General features: G+C 42.9%; 19 non-coding genes across 19 annotated transcripts; all 19 read right to left on the bottom strand.

Annotated features, from left to right (window-relative positions):
* Positions 1-686: 686 nt before the first annotated feature.
* Positions 687-758, bottom strand: trnaa-ugc (transfer RNA alanine (anticodon UGC)). The gene has a single exon. It is a non-coding gene; the product is annotated as a tRNA-Ala (tRNA).
* Positions 759-1,737: 979 nt separating this feature from the next.
* On the bottom strand, positions 1,738-1,809 carry trnaa-ugc (transfer RNA alanine (anticodon UGC)). The gene has a single exon. It is a non-coding gene; the product is annotated as a tRNA-Ala (tRNA).
* A 657-nt stretch (positions 1,810-2,466) lies between these two features.
* On the bottom strand, positions 2,467-2,538 carry trnaa-ugc (transfer RNA alanine (anticodon UGC)). The gene has a single exon. It is a non-coding gene; the product is annotated as a tRNA-Ala (tRNA).
* A 444-nt stretch (positions 2,539-2,982) lies between these two features.
* trnaa-ugc (transfer RNA alanine (anticodon UGC)) lies at positions 2,983-3,054 on the bottom strand. Its single transcript has one exon. It is a non-coding gene; the product is annotated as a tRNA-Ala (tRNA).
* A 657-nt stretch (positions 3,055-3,711) lies between these two features.
* Positions 3,712-3,783, bottom strand: trnaa-ugc (transfer RNA alanine (anticodon UGC)). Its single transcript has one exon. It is a non-coding gene; the product is annotated as a tRNA-Ala (tRNA).
* A 448-nt stretch (positions 3,784-4,231) lies between these two features.
* trnaa-ugc (transfer RNA alanine (anticodon UGC)) lies at positions 4,232-4,303 on the bottom strand. The gene has a single exon. It is a non-coding gene; the product is annotated as a tRNA-Ala (tRNA).
* A 461-nt stretch (positions 4,304-4,764) lies between these two features.
* trnaa-ugc (transfer RNA alanine (anticodon UGC)) lies at positions 4,765-4,836 on the bottom strand. The gene has a single exon. It is a non-coding gene; the product is annotated as a tRNA-Ala (tRNA).
* A 978-nt stretch (positions 4,837-5,814) lies between these two features.
* trnaa-ugc (transfer RNA alanine (anticodon UGC)) lies at positions 5,815-5,886 on the bottom strand. The gene has a single exon. It is a non-coding gene; the product is annotated as a tRNA-Ala (tRNA).
* Positions 5,887-6,540: 654 nt separating this feature from the next.
* trnaa-ugc (transfer RNA alanine (anticodon UGC)) lies at positions 6,541-6,612 on the bottom strand. The gene has a single exon. It is a non-coding gene; the product is annotated as a tRNA-Ala (tRNA).
* A 1,686-nt stretch (positions 6,613-8,298) lies between these two features.
* On the bottom strand, positions 8,299-8,370 carry trnaa-ugc (transfer RNA alanine (anticodon UGC)). Its single transcript has one exon. It is a non-coding gene; the product is annotated as a tRNA-Ala (tRNA).
* A 657-nt stretch (positions 8,371-9,027) lies between these two features.
* Positions 9,028-9,099, bottom strand: trnaa-ugc (transfer RNA alanine (anticodon UGC)). Its single transcript has one exon. It is a non-coding gene; the product is annotated as a tRNA-Ala (tRNA).
* A 447-nt stretch (positions 9,100-9,546) lies between these two features.
* trnaa-ugc (transfer RNA alanine (anticodon UGC)) lies at positions 9,547-9,618 on the bottom strand. The gene has a single exon. It is a non-coding gene; the product is annotated as a tRNA-Ala (tRNA).
* Positions 9,619-10,066: 448 nt separating this feature from the next.
* trnaa-ugc (transfer RNA alanine (anticodon UGC)) lies at positions 10,067-10,138 on the bottom strand. The gene has a single exon. It is a non-coding gene; the product is annotated as a tRNA-Ala (tRNA).
* A 967-nt stretch (positions 10,139-11,105) lies between these two features.
* On the bottom strand, positions 11,106-11,177 carry trnaa-ugc (transfer RNA alanine (anticodon UGC)). The gene has a single exon. It is a non-coding gene; the product is annotated as a tRNA-Ala (tRNA).
* Positions 11,178-11,638: 461 nt separating this feature from the next.
* On the bottom strand, positions 11,639-11,710 carry trnaa-ugc (transfer RNA alanine (anticodon UGC)). Its single transcript has one exon. It is a non-coding gene; the product is annotated as a tRNA-Ala (tRNA).
* A 1,708-nt stretch (positions 11,711-13,418) lies between these two features.
* trnaa-ugc (transfer RNA alanine (anticodon UGC)) lies at positions 13,419-13,490 on the bottom strand. Its single transcript has one exon. It is a non-coding gene; the product is annotated as a tRNA-Ala (tRNA).
* A 447-nt stretch (positions 13,491-13,937) lies between these two features.
* Positions 13,938-14,009, bottom strand: trnaa-ugc (transfer RNA alanine (anticodon UGC)). The gene has a single exon. It is a non-coding gene; the product is annotated as a tRNA-Ala (tRNA).
* A 657-nt stretch (positions 14,010-14,666) lies between these two features.
* trnaa-ugc (transfer RNA alanine (anticodon UGC)) lies at positions 14,667-14,738 on the bottom strand. The gene has a single exon. It is a non-coding gene; the product is annotated as a tRNA-Ala (tRNA).
* A 447-nt stretch (positions 14,739-15,185) lies between these two features.
* Positions 15,186-15,257, bottom strand: trnaa-ugc (transfer RNA alanine (anticodon UGC)). The gene has a single exon. It is a non-coding gene; the product is annotated as a tRNA-Ala (tRNA).
* Positions 15,258-15,296: the final 39 nt, after the last annotated feature.

Below are 15,296 nucleotides of genomic sequence, written 5' to 3'. Positions count from 1 at the left end.
CATGTTCTCTACCACTGAACCACTGGCCCTTGTGAATGTTGGGCTGAGTTACAAGTGCCTTGTACTCAAGCTAGATGCTAATTTCCCAACTAAATAATTAGGCAGAGAGAGATGTGCAACAGATAAAGGTTTGAGTTAAAGGATAACTTTCCTTGGAGATGCTGGGGATTGAACCCAGGACCTCATACATGCAAAGCATGCGCTCTACCACTGAGCTCCATCCCCTGATGGACTGAAGCAAGTTTCCTGCAGGCTAGTGGAAAGTTCCACATTGCTTTGAAATGCTAGCTTGAGTAAAAGGGACATGAAACTCACCACAACCTTCACAAGGGGCAGTAGCTCAATGGTAGAGCAGGTGCTTTGCATGTATGAGGCTAAAGGAAAGTTCCAAATTGCTTTAAAATGCTGGGGATTGAACCCAGGACATTTGTTGCAAAAAAATCCAACAAAATAACTTTACAATTCTACGTGGTAACACAGGAACTTTCCTTGGAGATGCTGGGGATTGAACCCATGACCATATGAATGCAAGGCATATGCTCTACCACTGAGCTACTGTCACTTGAGAAAGCTGTGCTGAGTTACATGTGCCTTGTACTCAAGCTAGATGCTAATTTCCCAACTAAATAATTAGGCAGAGAGAGATGTGCAACAGATAAAGGTTTGAGTTAAAGGATAACTTTCCTTGGAGATGCTGGGGATTGAACCCAGGACCTCATACATGCAAAGCATGCGCTCTACCACTAAGCTACATCCCCTGATGGACTGAAGCAAGTTTCCTGCAGGCTAGTGGAAAGTTCCACATTGCTTTGAAATGCTAGCTTGAGTAAAAGGGACATGAAACTCACCACAACCTTCACAAGGGGCAGTAGCTCAATGGTAGAGCAGGTGCTTTGCATGTATGAGGCTAAAGGAAAGTTCCAAATTGCTTTAAAATGCTGGGGATTGAACCCAGGACATTTGTTGCAAAAAAATCCAACAAAATAACTTTACAATTCTACGTGGTAAGACAGGAACTTTCCTTGGAGAAGCTGGGGATTGAACCCATGACCACATGAATGCAAAGCATATGCTCTACCACTGAGCTACTGTCACTTGAGAAAGCTGTGCTGAGTTACATGTGCCTTGTACTCAAGCTAGTTGTTATTTTTCCAAATATAAATTTGGCAGAGAGAGATGTGCAACAGAAAAAGCTTTGAGTTAAAGGATGACTTTCTTGGAGATGCTGGGGATTGAACCCAGGACCTCATACATGCAAAGCATGCAGTCTACCACTGAGCTACATCCCCTGATGGACTGAAGCAAGTTTCCTGCAGCCTAGTGGAAAGTTCCACATTGCGTTGAAATGCTAGCTTGAGTAAAAGGGACATGTAACTAACCACAACCTTCACAAGAGGCAGTAGCTCAATGGTAGAGCATATACTTTGCATGTGTGAGGCTAATGGAAAGTTCCACATTCCTTTAAATTGCTGGGGATTGAAACCAGGACCTTTGTTGCAAAAAAAAAAAAAAAATAAAACTTTTCAATTCTACAACTTTCCTTAGAGACGCTGAGATTGAACACAGGAGCTCATACATGCAAAGCATGTGCTGTACCACTGAACCACTGGCCCTTGTGAATTTTGGGCTGAGTTACATGTGCTTTGTACTCAAGCTAGATGCTAATTTTCCAACTAAATAATTAGGCAGAGAGAGATGTGCAACAGATAAAGGTTTGAGTTAAAGGAAAACTTTCCTTGGAGATGCTGGGGATTGAACCCAGGACCTCATACATGCAAAGCATGCGCTCTACCACTGAGCTACATCCCCTGATGGAGTGAAGCAAGTTTCCTGCAGGCTAGTGGAAAGTTCCACATTGCTTTGAAGTGCTAGCTTGAGTAAAAGGGACATGAAACTCACCACAACCTTCACAGGGGGCAGTAGCTTAATGGTAGAGTATATGCTTTGCATGTATGAGGCTAAAGGAAAGTTCCAAATTGCTTTAAAATGCTGGGGATTGAACCCAGGACATTTGTTGCAAAAAAAATCCAACAAAACAACTTTACAATTCTACGTGGTGACACAGGAACTTTCTTTGGAGATGCTGGGGATTGAACCCAGGAGCTCATACATGCAAAGCATGTGTTCTACCACTGAGCCACTGGCCCTAGTGAAGGTTGGGCTGAGATACATGTACCTTATACTCAAGCTAGCTGCCATTTTTCCAAATATAAATTAGGCAGAGAGAGATGCACAACAGATAAAGCTTTGAGGTGAAGTATAACTATCCTTGGAGTTGCTGGAGATTGAACCCATGACCACATGCATGCAAAGCATATGCTCTACCACTGAACCACTGGCCCTTGTGAATGTTGGGCTGAGTTACATGTGCCTTGTACTCAAGCTAGATGCTAATTTCCCAACTAAATAATTAGGCAGAGAGAGATGTGCAACAGATAAAGGTTTGAGTTAAATGATAACTTTCCTTGGAGATGCTGGGGATTGAACCCAGGACCTCATACATGCAAAGCATGCGCTCTACCACTGAGCTACATCCCCTGACGGAATGAAGCAAGTTTCCTGCAGGCTAGTGGAAAGTTCCACATTGCTTTGAAATGCTAGCTTGAGTAAAAGGGACATGAAACTCACCACAACCTTCACAAGGGGCAGTAGCTCAATGGTAGAGCATTTACTTTGCATGTGTGAGGCTAATGGAAAGTTCCACATTCCTTTAAATTGCTGTGGATTGAAACCAGGACCTTTGTTGCAAAAAAAATAAAAAATAAATCTTTTCAATTCTTCAACTTTCCTTGGAGACGCTGAGATTGAACCGAGGAGCTCATACATGCAAAGCATGTTCTCTACCACTGAACCACTGGCCCTTGTGAATGTTGGGCTGAGTTACAAGTGCCTTGTACTCAAGCTAGATGCAAATTTCCCAACTAAAAAATTAGGCAGAGAGAGATGTGCAACAGAAAAAGCTTTGAGTTAAAGGATGACTCTTGGAGATGCTGGGGATTGAACCCAGGACCTCATACATGCAAAGTATGCGCTCTACCACTGAGCTACATCCCCTGATGGACTGAAGAAAGTTTCCTGCAGGCGAGTGGAAAGTTCCACATTGCTAAGAAATGCTAGCTTGAGTAAAAGGGACATGAAACTCACCACAACCTTCACAGGGGGCAGTAGCTCAATGGTAGAGTATAAACTTTGCATGTATGAGGCTAAAGGAAAGTTCCAAATTGCTTTAAAATGCTGGGGATTGAACCCAGGACATTTGTTGCAAAAAAAATCCAACAAAACAACTTTACAATTCTACGTGGTGACACAGGAATTTTCTTTGGAGACGGTGGGGATTGAACCCAGGAGCTCATACATGCAAAGCATGTGTTCTACCACTGAGCCACTGGCCCTAGTGAAGGTTGGGCTGAGATACATGTACCTTATACTCAAGCTAGCTGCCATTTTTCCAAATATAAATTAGGCAGAGAGAGATGCACAACAGATAAAGCTTTGAGGTGAAGTATAACTATCCTTGGAGTTGCTGGAGATTGAACCCATGACCACATGCATGCAAAGCATATGCTCTACCACTGAACCACTGGCCCTTGTGAATGTTGGGCTGAGTTACATGTGCCTTGTACTCAAGCTAGATGCTAATTTCCCAACCAAATAATTAGGCAGAGAGAGATGTGCAACAGATAAAGGTTTGAGTTAAATGATAACTTTCCTTGGAGATGCTGGGGATTGAACCCAGGACCTCATACATGCAAAGCATGCGCTCTACCACTGAGCTACATCCCCTGACGGAATGAAGCAAGTTTCCTGCAGGCTAGTGGAAAGTTCCACATTGCTTTGAAATGCTAGCTTGAGTAAAAGGGACATGAAACTCACCACAACCTTCACAAGGGGCAGTAGCTCAATGGTAGAGCATATACTTTGCATGTGTGAGGCTAATGGAAAGTTCCACATTCCTTTAAATTGCTGGGGATTGAAACCAGGACCTTTGTTGCAAAAAAAAATAAAAAATAAAACTTTTCAATTCTACAACTTTCCTTGGAGACGCTGAGATTGATCCCAGGAGCTCATACATGCAAAGCATGTTCTCTACCACTGAACCACTGGCCCTTGTGAATGTTGGGCTGAGTTACAAGTGCCTTGTACTCAAGCTAGATGCTAATTTCCCAACTAAATAATTAGGCAGAGAGAGATGTGCAACAGATAAAGGTTTGAGTTAAAGGATAACTTTCCTTAGAGATGCTGGGGATTGAACCCAGGACCTCATACATGCAAAGCATGCGCTCTACCACTGAGCTACATCCCCTGATGGACTGAAGCAAGTTTCCTGCAGGCTAGTGGAAAGTTCCACATTGCTTTGAAATGCTAGCTTGAGTAAAAGGGACATGAAACTCACCACAACCTTCACAAGGGGCAGTAGCTCAATGGTAGAGCAGGTGCTTTGCATGTATGAGGCTAAAGGAAAGTTCCAAATTGCTTTAAAATGCTGGGGATTGAACCCAGGACATTTGTTGCAAAAAAATCCAACAAAATTACTTTACAATTCTACGTGGTAACACAGGAACTTTCCTTGGAGAAGCTGGGGATTGAACCCATGACCACATGAATGCAAGGCATATGCTTTACCACTGAGCTACTGTCACTTGAGAAAGCTGTGCTGAGTTACATGTGCCTTGTACTCAAGCTAGATGCTAATTTCCCAACTAAATAATTAGGCAGAGAGAGATGTGCAACAGATAAAGGTTTGAGTTAAAGGATAACTTTCCTTGGAGATGCTGGGGATTGAACCCAGGACCTCATACATGCAAAGCATGCGCTCTACCACTGAGCTACATCCCCTGATGGACTGAAGCAAGTTTCCTGCAGGCTAGTGGAAAGTTCCACATTGCTTTGAAATGCTAGCTTGAGTAAAAGGGACATGAAACTCACCACAACCTTCACAAGGGGCAGTAGCTCAATGGTAGAGCAGGTGCTTTGCATGTATGAGGCTAAAGGAAAGTTCCAAATTGCTTTAAAATGCTGGGGATTGAACCCAGGACATTTGTTGCAAAAAAATCCAACAAAATAACTTTACAATTCTACGTGGTAAGACGGGAACTTTCCTTGGAGAAGCTGGGGATTGAACCCATGACCACATGAATGCAAAGCATATGCTCTACCACTGAGCTACTGTCACTTGAGAAAGCTGTGCTGAGTTACATGTGCCTTGTACTCAAGCTAGTTGTTATTTTTCCAAATATAAATTTGGCAGAGAGAGATGTGCAACAGAAAAAGCTTTGAGTTAAAGGATGACTTTCTTGGAGATGCTGGGGATTGAACCTAGGACCTCATACATGCAAAGCATGCAGTCTACCACTGAGCTACATCCCCTGATGGACTGAAGCAAGTTTCCTGCAGCCTAGTGGAAAGTTCCACATTGCGTTGAAATGCTAGCTTGAGTAAAAGGTAAATGTAACTCACCACAACCTTCACAAGAGGCAGTAGCTCAATGGTAGAGCATATACTTTGCATGTGTGAGGCTAATGGAAAGTTCCACATTCCTTTAAATTGCTGGGGATTGAAACCAGGACCTTTGTTGCAAAAAAAATAAAAAATAAAACTTTTCAATTCTACAACTTTCCTTAGAGACGCTGAGATTGAACCCAGGAGCTCATACATGCAAAGCATGTGCTGTACCACTGAACCACTGGCCCTTGTGAATGTTGGGCTGAGTTACATGTGCTTTGTACTCAAGCTAGATGCTAATTTTCCAACTAAATAATTAGGCAGAGAGAGATGTGCAACAGATAAAGGTTTGAGTTAAAGGAAAACTTTCCTTGGAGATGCTGGGGATTGAACCCAGGACCTCATACATGCAAAGCATGCGCTCTACCACTGAGCTACATCCCCTGATGGACTGAAGCAAGTTTCCTGCAGGCTAGTGGAAAGTTCCACATTGCTTTGAAGTGCTAGCTTGAGTAAAAGGGACATGAAACTCACCACAACCTTCACAGGGGGCAGTAGCTCAATGGTTGAGTATATGCGTTGCATGTATGAGGCTAAAGGAAAGTTCCAAATTGCTTTAAAATGCTGGGGATTGAACCCAGGACATTTGTTGCAAAAAAATCCAACAAAACAACTTTACAATTCTACGTGGTGACACGGGAACTTTCTTTGGAGACGGTGGGGATTGAACCCAGGAGCTCATACATGCAAAGCATGTGTTCTACCACTGAGCCACTGGCCCTAGTGAAGGTTGGGCTGAGATACATGTACCTTATACTCAAGCTAGCTGCCATTTTTCCAAATATAAATTAGGCAGAGAGAGATGCACAACAGATAAAGCTTTGAGGTGAAGTATAACTATCCTTGGAGTTGCTGGAGATTGAACCCATGACCACATGCATGCAAAGCATATGCTCTACCACTGAGCTACTGGCACTTGAGAAAGCTGTGTTGAGTTACATGTGCCTTGTACTCAAGCTAGTTGTTATTTTTCCAAATATAAATTTGGCAGAGAGAGATGTGCAACAGATAAAGCTTTGAGTTAAAGGATGACTTTCTTGGAGATGCTGGGGATTGAACCCAGGACCTCATACATGCAAAGCATGCACTCTACCACTGAGCTACATCCCCTGATGGACTGAAGCAAGTTTCCTGCAGCCTAGTGGAAAGTTCCACATTGCGTTGAAATGCTAGCTTGAGTAAAAGGAACATGTAACTCACCACAACCTTCACAAGAGGCAGTTGCTCAATGGTAGAGCATATACTTTGCATGTGTGAGGCTAATGGAAAGTTCCACATTCCTTTAAATTGCTGGGGATTGAAACCAGGACTTTTGTTGCAAAAAAAATAAAAAATAAAACTTTTCAATTCTTCAACTTTCCTTGGAGATGCTGAGATTGAACCCAGGAGCTCATACATGCAAAGCATGTGCTCTACCACTGAACCACTGGCCCTTGTGAATGTTGGGCTGAGTTACATGTGCCTTGTACTCAAGCTAGATGCTAATTTTCCAACTAAATAATTAGGCAGAGAGAGATGTGCAACAGATAAAGGTTTGAGTTAAAGGAAAACTTTCCTTGGAAATGGTGATTGAACCCAGGACCTCATACATGCAAAGCATGCGCTCTACCACTGAGCTACATCCCCTGATGGACTGAAGCAAGTTTCCTGCAGGCTAGTGGAAAGTTCCACATTGCTTTGAAATGCTAGCTTGAGTAAAAGGGACATGAAACTCACCACAACCATCACAAGGGGCAGTAGCTCAATGGTAGAGCATATGCTTTGCATGTATTAGGCTAATGGAAAGTTCCAAATTGCTTTAAATGCTGGGGATTGAACCCAGGACCTTTTTTGCAAAAGTTTTTTGCAAAAAAAATACAAAAAAATCCTTACAATTCAACAAATTTCTTTGGAGACACTGGGGATTGAACCCAGGAGCTCATACATACAAAGCATGCGCTCTACCACTGAGCCACTGGACTTGTGAAGGTTGGGCTGAGTTACATGTACCTTATACTCAAGCTAGTTGCTATTTTTCCAAATATAAATTAGGCAGTGAGAGATGCGCAACAGATAAAGCTTAGTGTTGAAGGACAATATCCTTTGGAGTAGCTGGGGATTGAACCCATGACCACATGCATGCAAAGCATATGCTCTACCACTGAGCTACTGGCACTTGAGAAAGCTGTGCTGAGTTACATTTGCCTTGTACTCAAGCTAGTTGCTATTTTTCAAAATATAAATTTGGCAGAGAGAGATGTGCAACAGATAAAGTTTTGAGTTAAAGGATGACTTTCTTGGAGATGCTGGGGATTGAACCCAGGAACTCATACATGCAAAGCATGTGCTCTACCACTGAGCTACATCCCCTGATGGACTGAAGCATGTTTCCCGCAGGCTAGTGGAAAGTTCCACATTGCTTTAAAATGCTAGCTTGAGTAAAAGGGACATGAAACTCACCACAACCTTCACAAGGGGCAGTAGCTCAATGGTAGAGCATATACTTTGCATGTGTGAGGCTAATGGAAAGTTCCACATTCCTTTAAATTGCTGGGGATTGAAACCAGGACCTTTGTTGCAAAAAAAATAAAAAATAAATCTTTTCAATTCTACAACTTTCCTTGGAGACGCTGAGATTGAACCGAGGAGCTCATACATGCAAAGCATGTTCTCTACCACTGAACCACTGGCCCTTGTGAATGTTGGGCTGAGTTACAAGTGCCTTGTACTCAAGCTAGATGCAAATTTCCCAACTAAAGAATTAGGCAGAGAGAGATGTGCAACAGATAAAGGTTTGAGTTAAAGGATGACTTTCCTTGGAGATGCTGGGGATTGAACCCAGGACCTCATACATGCAAAGCATGCGCTCTACCACTGAGCTACATCCCCTGATGGAGTGAAGCAAGTTTCCTGCAGGCTAGTGGAAAGTTCCACATTGCTTTGAAGTGCTAGCTTGAGTAAAAGGGACATGAAACTCACCACAACCTTCACAGGGGGCAGTAGCTCAATGGTAGAGTATATGCTTTGCATGTATGAGGCTAAAGGAAAGTTCCAAATTGCTTTAAAATGCTGGGGATTGAACCCAGGACATTTGTTGCAAAAAAAATCCAACAAAACAACTTTACAATTCTACGTGGTGACACAGGAACTTTCTTTGGAGACGCTGGGGATTGAACCCAGGAGCTCATACATGCAAAGCATGTGTTCTACCACTGAGCCACTGGCCCTAGTGAAGGTTGGGCTGAGATACATGTACCTTATACTCAAGCTAGCTGCCATTTTTCCAAATATAAATTAGGCAGAGAGAGATGCACAACAGATAAAGCTTTGAGGTGAAGTATAACTATCCTTGGAGTTGCTGGAGATTGAACCCATGACCACATGCATGCAAAGCATATGCTCTACCACTGAACCACTGGCCCTTGTGAATGTTGGGCTGAGTTACATGTGCCTTGTACTCAAGCTAGATGCTAATTTCCCAACTAAATAATTAGGCAGAGAGAGATGTGCAACAGATAAAGGTTTGAGTTAAATGATAACTTTCCTTGGAGATGCTGGGGATTGAACCCAGGACCTCATACATGCAAAGCATGCGCTCTACCACTGAGCTACATCCCCTGACGGAATGAAGCAAGTTTCCTGCAGGCTAGTGGAAAGTTCCACATTGCTTTGAAATGCTAGCTTGAGTAAAAGGGACATGAAACTCACCACAACCTTCACAAGGGGCAGTAGCTCAATGGTAGAGCATATACTTTGCATGTGTGAGGCTAATGGAAAGTTCCACATTCCTTTAAATTGCTGGGGATTGAAACCAGGACCTTTGTTGCAAAAAAAATAAAAAATAAAACTTTTCAATTCTACAACTTTCCTTGGAGACGCTGAGATTGAACCCAGGAGCTCATACATGCAAAGCATGTTCTCTACCACTGAACCACTGGCCCTTGTGAATGTTGGGCTGAGTTACAAGTGCCTTGTACTCAAGCTAGATGCTAATTTCCCAACTAAAAAATTAGGCAGAGAGAGATGTGCAACAGATAAAGGTTTGAGTTAAAGGATAACTTTCCTTGGAGATGCTGGGGATTGAACCCAGGACCTCATACATGCAAAGCATGCGCTCTACCACTGAGCTACATCCCCTGATGGACTGAAGCAAGTTTCCTGCAGCCTAGTGGAAAGTTCCACATTGCGTTGAAATGCTAGCTTGAGTAAAAGGGACATGTAACTCACCACAACCTTCACAAGAGGCAGTAGCTCAATGGAAGAGCATATACTTTGCATGTGTGAGGCTAATGGAAAGTTCCACATTCCTATAAATTGCTGGGGATTGAAACCAGGACCTTTGTTGCAAAAAAAACTAAAAAAAAAAACTTTTCAATTCTACAACTTTCCTTGGAGACGCTGAGATTGATCCCAGGAGCTCATACATGCAAAGCATGTTCTCTACCACTGAACCACTGGCCCTTGTGAATGTTGGGCTGAGTTACAAGTGCCTTGTACTCAAGCTAGATGCTAATTTCCCAACTAAATAATTAGGCAGAGAGAGATGTGCAACAGATAAAGGTTTGAGTTAAAGGATAACTTTCCTTGGAGATGCTGGGGATTGAACCCAGGACCTCATACATGCAAAGCATGCGCTCTACCACTGAGCTACATCCCCTGACGGACTGAAGCAAGTTTCCTGCAGGCTAGTGGAAAGTTCCACATTGCTTTGAAATGCTAGCTTGAGTAAAAGGGACATGAAACTCACCACAACCTTCACAAGGGGCAGTAGCTCAATGGTAGAGCAGGTGCTTTGCATGTATGAGGCTAAAGGAAAGTTCCAAATTGCTTTAAAATGCTGGGGATTGAACCCAGGACATTTGTTGCAAAAAAAATAAAAAATAAAACTTTTCAATTCTACAACTTTCCTTGGAGACGGTGAGATTGAACCCAGGAGCTCATACATGCAAAGCATGTTCTCTACCACTGAACCACTGGCCCTTGTGAATGTTGGGCTGAGTTACAAGTGCCTTGTACTCAAGCTAGATGCTAATTTCCCAACTAAAAAATTAGGCAGAGAGAGATGTGCAACAGATAAAGGTTTGAGTTAAAGGATAACTTTCCTTGGAGATGCTGCGGATTGAACCCAGGACCTCATACATGCAAAGCATGCGCTCTACCACTGAGCTACATCCCCTGATGGACTGAAGCAAGTTTCCTGCAGCCTAGTGGAAAGTTCCACATTGCGTTGAAATGCTAGCTTGAGTAAAAGGGACATGTAACTCACCACAACCTTCACAAGAGGCAGTAGCTCAATGGAAGAGCATATACTTTGCATGTGTGAGGCTAATGGAAAGTTCCACATTCCTATAAATTGCTGGGGATTGAAACCAGGACCTTTGTTGCAAAAAAAAATAAAATAAAAAACTTTTCAATTCTACAACTTTCCTTGGAGACGCTGAGATTGATCCCAGGAGCTCATACATGCAAAGCATGTTCTCTACCACTGAACCACTGGCCCTTGTGAATGTTGGGCTGAGTTACAAGTGCCTTGTACTCAAGCTAGATGCTAATTTCCCAACTAAATAATTAGGCAGAGAGAGATGTGCAACAGATAAAGGTTTGAGTTAAAGGATAACTTTCCTTGGAGATGCTGGGGATTGAACCCAGGACCTCATACATGCAAAGCATGCGCTCTACCACTGAGCTACATCCCCTGATGGACTGAAGCAAGTTTCCTGCAGGCGAGTGGAAAGTTCCACATTGCTTTGAAATGCTAGCTTGAGTAAAAGGGACATGAAACTCACCACAACCTTCACAAGGGGCAGTAGCTCAATGGTAGAGCAGGTGCTTTGCATGTATGAGGCTAAAGGAAAGTTCCAAATTGCTTTAAAATGCTGGGGATTGAACCCAGGACATTTGTTGCAAAAAAATCCAACAAAATAACTTTACAATTCTACGTGGTAACACAGGAACTTTCCTTGGAGACGCTGGGGATTGAACCCATGACCACATGAATGCAAGGCATATGCTCTACCACTGAGCTACTGTCACTTGAGAAAGCTGTGCTGAGTTACATGTGCCTTGTACTCAAGCTAGATGCTAATTTCCCAACTAAATAATTAGGCAGAGAGAGATGTGCAACAGATAAAGGTTTGAGTTAAAGGATAACTTTCCTTGGAGATGCTGGGGATTGAACCCAGGACCTCATACATGCAAAGCATGCGCTCTACCACTGAGCTACATCCCCTGATGGACTGAAGCAAGTTTCCTGCAGGCTAGTGGAAAGTTCCACATTGCTTTGAAATGCTAGCTTGAGTAAAAGGGACATGAAACTCACCACAACCTTCACAAGGGGCAGTAGCTCAATGGTAGAGCAGGTGCTTTGCATGTATGAGGCTAAAGGAAAGTTCCAAATTGCTTTAAAATGCTGGGGATTGAACCCAGGACATTTGTTGCAAAAAAATCCAACAAAATAACTTTACAATTCTACGTGGTAAGACGGGAACTTTCCTTGGAGAAGCTGGGGATTGAACCCATGAACACATGAATGCAAAGCATATGCTCTACCACTGAGCTACTGTCACTTGAGAAAGCTGTGCTGAGTTACATGTGCCTTGTACTCAAGCTAGTTGTTATTTTTCCAAATATAAATTTGGCAGAGAGAGATGTGCAACAGAAAAAGCTTTGAGTTAAAGGATGACTTTCTTGGAGATGCTGGGGATTGAACCCAGGACCTCATACATGCAAAGCATGCAGTCTACCACTGAGCTACATCCCCTGATGGACTGAAGCAAGTTTCCTGCAGCCTAGTGGAAAGTTCCACATTGCGTTGAAATGCTAGCTTGAGTAAAAGGGACATGTAACTCACCACAACCTTCACAAGAGGCAGTAGCTCAATGGTAGAGCATATACTTTGCATGTGTGAGGCTAATGGAAAGTTCCACATTCCTTTAAATTGCTGGGGATTGAAACCAGGACCTTTGTTGCAAAAAAAAATAAAAAATAAAACTTTTCAATTCTACAACTTTCCTTAGAGACGCTGAGATTGAACACAGGAGCTCATACATGCAAAGCATGTGCTGTACCACTGAACCACTGGCCCTTGTGAATTTTGGGCTGAGTTACATGTGCTTTGTACTCAAGCTAGATGCTAATTTTCCAACTAAATAATTAGGCAGAGAGAGATGTGCAACAGATAAAGGTTTTAGTTAAAGGAAAAGTTTCCTTGGAGATGCTGGGGATTGAACCCAGGACCTCATACATGCAAAGAATGCGCTCTACCACTGAGCTACATCCCCTGATGGAGTGAAGCAAGTTTCCTGCAGGCTAGTGGAAAGTTCCACATTGCTTTGAAGTGCTAGCTTGAGTAAAAGGGACATGAAACTCACCACAACCTTCACAGGGGGCAGTAGCTCAATGGTAGAGTATATGCTTTGCATGTATGAGGCTAAAGGAAAGTTCCAAATTGCTTTAAAATGCTGGGGATTGAACCCAGGACATTTGTTGCAAAAAAAATCCAACAAAACAACTTTACAATTCTACGTGGTGACACAGGAACTTTCTTTGGAGACGCTGGGGATTGAACCCAGGAGCTCATACATGCAAAGCATGTGTTCTACCACTGAGCCACTGACCCTAGTGAAGGTTAAGCTGAGATACATGTACCTTATACTCAAGCTAGCTGCCATTTTTCCAAATATAAATTAGGCAGAGAGAGATGCACAACAGATAAAGCTTTGAGGTGAAGTATAACTATCCTTGGAGTTGCTGGAGATTGAACCCATGACCACATGCATGCAAAGCATATGCTCTACCACTGAACCACTGGCCCTTGTGAATGTTGGGCTGAGTTACATGTGCCTTGTACTCAAGCTAGATGCTAATTTCCCAACTAAATAATTAGGCAGAGAGAGATGTGCAACAGATAAAGGTTTGAGTTAAATGATAACTTTCCTTGGAGATGCTGGGGATTGAACCCAGGACCTCATACATGCAAAGCATGCGCTCTACCACTGAGCTACATCCCCTGACGGAATGAAGCAAGTTTCCTGCAGGCTAGTGGAAAGTTCCACATTGATTTGAAATGCTAGCTTGAGTAAAAGGGACATGAAACTCACCACAACCTTCACAAGGGGCAGTAGCTTAATGGTAGAGCATATACTTTGCATGTGTGAGGCTAATGGAAAGTTCCACATTCCTTTAAATTGCTGTGGATTGAAACCAGGAACGTTTGTTGCAAAAAAAATAAAAAATAAATCTTTTCAATTCTTCAACTTTCCTTGGAGACGCTGAGATTGAACGGAGGAGCTCATACATGCAAAGCATGTTCTCTACCACTGAACCACTGGCCCTTGTGAATGTTGGGCTGAGTTACAAGTGCCTTGTACTCAAGCTAGATGCAAATTTCCCAACTAAAAAATTAGGCAGAGAGAGATGTGCAACAGAAAAAGCTTTGAGTTAAAGGATGACTTTCTTGGAGATGCTGGGGATTGAACCCAGGACCTCATACATGCAAAGCATGCGCTCTACCACTGAGCTACATCCCCTGATGGACTGAAGAAAGTTTCCTGCAGGCGAGTGGAAAGTTCCACATTGCTAAGAAATGCTAGCTTGAGTAAAAGGGACATGAAACTCACCACAACCTTCACAGGGGGCAGTAGCTCAATGGTAGAGTATAAACTTTGCATGTATGAGGCTAAAGGAAAGTTCCAAATTGCTTTAAAATGCTGGGGATTGAACCCAGGACATTTGTTGCAAAAAAAATCCAACAAAACAACTTTACAATTCTACGTGGTGACACAGGAATTTTCTTTGGAGACGGTGGGGATTGAACCCAGGAGCTCATACATGCAAAGCATGTGTTCTACCACTGAGCCACTGGCCCTAGTGAAGGTTGGGCTGAGATACATGTACCTTATACTCAAGCTAGCTGCCATTTTTCCAAATATAAATTAGGCAGAGAGAGATGCACAAAAGATTAAACTTTGAGGTGAAGTATAACTATCCTTGGAGTTGCTGGAGATTGAACCCATGACCACATGCATGCAAAGCATATGCTCTACCACTGAACCACTGGCCCTTGTGAATGTTGGGCTGAGTTACATGTGCCTTGTACTCAAGCTAGATGCTAATTTCCCAACCAAATAATTAGGCAGAGAGAGATGTGCAACAGATAAAGGTTTGAGTTAAATGATAACTTTCCTTGGAGATGCTGGGGATTGAACCCAGGACCTCATACATGCAAAGCATGCGCTCTACCACTGAGCTACATCCCCTGACGGAATGAAGCAAGTTTCCTGCAGGCTAGTGGAAAGTTCCACATTGCTTTGAAATGCTAGCTTGAGTAAAAGGGACATGAAACTCACCACAACCTTCACAAGGGGCAGTAGCTCAATGGTAGAGCATATACTTTGCATGTGTGAGGCTAATGGAAAGTTCCACATTCCTTTAAATTGCTGGGGATTGAAACCAGGACCTTTGTTGCAAAAATAATAAAAAATAAAACTTTTCAATTCTACAACTTTCCTTGGAGACGCTGAGATTGAACCCAGGAGCTCATACATGCAAAGCATGTTCTCTACCACTGAACCACTGGCCCTTGTGAATGTTGGGCTGAGTTACAAGTGCCTTGTACTCAAGCTAGATGCTAATTTCCCAACTAAAAAATTAGGCAGAGAGAGATGTGCAACAGATAAAGGTTTGAGTTAAAGGATAACTTTCCTTGGAGATGCTGGGGATTGAACCCAGGACCTCATACATGCAAAGCATGCGCTCTACCACTGAGCTACATCCCCTGATGGACTGAAGCAAGTTTCCTGCAGCCTAGTGGAAAG

This window comes from Pseudorasbora parva, chromosome 20 (assembly GCF_024679245.1).
Source record: "Pseudorasbora parva isolate DD20220531a chromosome 20, ASM2467924v1, whole genome shotgun sequence".
NCBI classification, from domain to species: Eukaryota; Metazoa; Chordata; class Actinopteri; order Cypriniformes; family Gobionidae; genus Pseudorasbora; species Pseudorasbora parva.
The sequence above is the reverse complement of the archived record's forward strand: the minus strand, read 5'-3'. Positions and strand labels throughout refer to the sequence as shown.